Raw genomic sequence first — 4,228 nt, 5'->3', positions numbered from 1 at the left:
GGAACTCCTGCAGCTGATAAACACCTTCATCGAAAGTGGCTGAATACAAGATTAACTAAAAAAAAAAAATTAGTAGCCCTCCTATATACAAATGACATGCTCTGTGAAAGAAATTGGGCAAAAACACCCTTCACAACAGCCACAGATAATATAAAATATCTTGGGGGTAATTCTAACCAAGAAAGTGAAAGACCTGTATGACAATAACTTCAAGTCTTTGAAGAAATTGAAGAAGATATCAGAAGATGGAAATATTTCCCATGCTCATGGATCTGTAGGATTAAGATAGTAAAAATGTCCATCTTACCAAAAGCAAATTATAGATTCAATGAAATCCCCATCGAAATCCCAACACAATTTTTTACAAGCCTTGAAAGAACAATACTCAACTTCTTATGAAAAAACAAAAGCACCAGGATAGCTAAAACAATCCTGTACAATAAAGGAACTTTTGGAGGTATCACTTTCCCTGATTTCAAGATCCATTATAGAGCTATAGTAATAAAAACCAAATGACATGGACCCAGACATAAATCCACTCACCTATGAACATATGATTTTTGGTAAAGAAGCCAGAAACATACAATGGAAAAAAGAAACCATCTTCAACAAATGGTGCTGGTCTAACACATCTGCATGTAGAACAATGCAAATAGATCCATATCTATCACTCTGCACAAAACTCAAGTGCAAGTGGATCCAAGACCTTAACATAAAATTAGATACATTGGCCAGGTGGGTAGTGGTGCCTGTCTTTAATCCCAATACTCAGGAGGCAGTGGCGGGCAGAAATCAGTGAGTCTGAGGCCAGCCTGGTCTACAAAGTGAGTTACAGGACATCCAGGACTGTTACACAGATAAACCCTGTCTTGAAAAGAAAAATAGATACATTGAGCCTGATGAAGAGAAAACGGGAATACTCTTGAACACACTGGCACTGGAGACAACTTCCTGAACATCAATAGCACAGACAATAAGATTGAAAATTAAGAAATGGGACCTCATGAAACTGAAAATCTTGCCAGGCTGTGGTGGCTCACACCTAGAGGCAGGCAGATCTCTGTGAATTCGAGACTAGCCTGGTCTACAAGAGCTAGTTCCAGGACAGCTTCCAAAGCCACAGAGAAACCCTGTCTTGAAAAACAAAAAGAAACTGAAAATCTTTTGTAAGTCAAAGGACACCATCAAAAGGACAAAATGGTAGCCTACAGAATGGGAAAAGATTTTCACCAACTCCACATATGACAAAGGGCTAATATCTAAAATATATAAAGAACTCAAGAAACTAGACATAAACAAATCAAATAATACAATAAAAAATGGGGTACGCTCTCTCTTCCTCTCTCTACTCTCTCTCTCACCTATGCGCTCGCTCTGCCTCTCTGTGGTGACCGGCCATGGCAGTCAGCCATTTACCCTGTCCCTTTCCTCTTCTTAGTCTCCCTACTCTGCTGGGCCTTATAATAAACTTATAGTCAACATGTAAAAAAAAAAAAAAATGGGGTATGAATCGCTCTTTCTCTTTCAGTGCCAAGTGCTTTGGGAGCTGCCAAATACCGTTCAGACATGGCCAAGGCCAAGAACCACACCACACACAACCAGTCCAGGAAATGGCACAAAAATGGCATCAAGAAACCCCAATCATAAAGATATGAATCTCTTAAGGGGGTTGACCCCAAGTTCCTAAGGAACATGCGCTTTGCCAAGAAACACAACAAGAAAGGTCTGAAGAAGATGCAGGCAAGCAATGTGAAGGCCATGAGCGCACTCACAGAAGCCATTAAGGACATTGTGAAGCCCAAGGTGGTGAAGCCCAAGATGCCAAAGGGCCCCAGCTGCAAACTCAACCACCTTGCTTTCATCGCTCACCCCAAGCTTGGGAAGCAGATTAGAAGCTACATTGCCAAGGGTCACAGGCTCTGCCAACGAAAGCCCAAGGTTCAAACCAAGGCAGAGACCTCGGCTCCAGCTAAAGCCCAGGCTGCAACTCCAGCTCAGGCTCCCAAAGGTGCCCAGGCCCCTGTGAAGGCCCCATAGAAAAGGTTTCTTCCACTGTGAAGACAGATGGACTGGTGTGACACACCTACACACTATCTGCAGATGATCATGCTATGTGCTGTTTTTACAAATAAACTTGAGGTAAGACCTGTTTTAAAAAAAAATGGGGTATGAATCTAAACAGGGAATTCTCAACAGAGAAATCTCAAATGACAAGAAAAACACTTAAAGAAATATTCAATATCTTTGCCATCATGGAAATGCAAATCAAAACGACTTTGAGATTCTATCTTACACCTGTCAGAATGGCTAATATCAAAACCACAAGTGACAGCTCATGCTGGAGAGGATGTAGAGCAGGGGAACACTTTTCTACCACCAGTGGGAGAGCAAACTTATACAGCCACTATGTGAAAGGTTCAGGCTTTGATGCTGATCGGCTCTACCTCTTTAAGAGACAGACTCCGCTCCCTGACAACAGTCAGGGCACGAACAGGAAATCGTGCTACGTCATCACCACGTCACCCGCCACGCATTACAGCCTGCTGAGGACTCTGGGCATGCCTGGAACCTCAGTGCATGCACAGCCTTCCCTTTAAAAGCTCCAACTTCCCTGCTGCTCACTCTCTTTACGCCACTCTCTCTCTGCTCACTCCTTCTCTGCTCTTCTCTTCTCCCCCCTACGTGCTCTCTCTGCCTCTCTATGGTGACCAGCCATGGAGGTCAGCCATTACCCCGTTCCTCTTCTCTCTTAGTCTCCCTACTCTGCCAGGCCATATAATAAACTAGTTACCATGCCTCATCTTGCAGCTTTCTCTTTTCCTCTTTTTAAATAAAAACATAACACTATGGAAACCAATATGATGGTCTCTCAGAAAGTTGAGAATAGATCTACCTTAAGACCCAGCTATACCACTCTTGGGCATATACCCAAAGGATGGTCCACCCTTCCACAAGGACACTTGCCCAGCTATGTTCATAGCAGCCTTATTCATAATAGCCAGAAACTGGAATCAACCTAGGTGTCCCTCAACCAAAGAATGGATAAAGAAAATATGGTACCCACAGGCCAGCCAGGTCTCAGTCCCCGGATCCTCTGGGGTCCCTCCCATGCCCAGGCCTCACTCTGAGCCCACACCAGGGCAAGAGAGACCCAGCCTTTCTGGATCTTTCTCTTAAGTCATTATATCATGGACTAGCCCATGCTCTGCATCCACCCCAATAAAAGGACCTTTCCTAAAAAAGAAAAGAAAAGGAAAGAAAGAAAGAAAGAAAGAAAGACGTGGTACATTTACACAATAGAGTACTACTCAGCTGTTAAAAGCAATGACATCATGAAATTTGTAGGCAAATGAATGGAATTAGAAAATAATCGCCGAGTGAGGTAACCCAGCCCCAGAAAGACAAACATGGTATGTACTCCCTGATAAGTGGATATTAGCTGAAAGTAAAGTGTAGTCATGCCATAATCCACAGACCCAGAGAGGCTAAGAAACAAGGATGGCTGGAGGGGAGAGGCATGGATCTCTTTGAGGAATGGGAAATAGATCTCTCAGGTGGACTGGGGCCTGATAGGGATCGGAGCAGGAGGGACTAGGTTTGGGGATGGGAGGAGAGAGTGCTGGGAGAGAGGATGGAAGTGGGAGGTAGACACATAGTGCAAGGGAAACTTCCTGGAATCTGTGAGGGTGACCCCAGTGAAGCCTCCCAGTAATGGGGACATGGAGCCTGAACTGGCCATCTTCTGTAACCTGGCAGGGCTTCCAGCATAGGGACTGGGACACCAGTCCAGCCAGAAAACTTTTATCGCACAGCCTGTCCTGCCTGCAAGGTGTGCTGGGGTAATGGAGGAGGAGTAGATGGGGGAGAAGGCGGGCTGGAGGTGGGGGTCTGGGAAGAGAGGAAGGAGGGGAAACTTTGCAGTGGGGATGTAACATATGAGAGAAGAATAAATTATTTTTTTAGAAGAGGAAAAAGGGAAAAGAAAAATCTTCACTTTTCCCTTGGACCCGTAGTGTAATTGAAGGCTGTCTTCATTTTCCTCTGGTCTTCTTTTCTTTGGCTGAAGCCACAGAGATAAATTGTTTTCCTTAATCTTTCTTGAATTCATTTTAGATTCCCAGAACTACAGAACTTTCCAGAACAGAGCAGCTCAGGGTAATTATCCTAGTTGGAGGGGCCCCACCCTGGAACAGAAGTTGTCCTCTCTGGAGAACCACCTTATCCCTTT

General features: G+C 44.3%; 1 pseudogene; it reads left to right on the top strand.

Annotated features, from left to right (window-relative positions):
* The first annotated feature begins 1,533 nt into the window (after positions 1 to 1,533).
* On the top strand, positions 1,534 to 2,669 carry LOC100758655 (annotated as a pseudogene).
* The last annotated feature ends 1,559 nt before the right edge of the window (positions 2,670 to 4,228 follow it).

This window comes from Cricetulus griseus, chromosome 2 (genome assembly GCF_003668045.3).
Source record: "Cricetulus griseus strain 17A/GY chromosome 2, alternate assembly CriGri-PICRH-1.0, whole genome shotgun sequence".
Lineage (NCBI taxonomy): Eukaryota > Metazoa > Chordata > Mammalia > Rodentia > Cricetidae > Cricetulus > Cricetulus griseus.
This window is presented reverse-complemented; position numbering and strand designations above follow the sequence as displayed.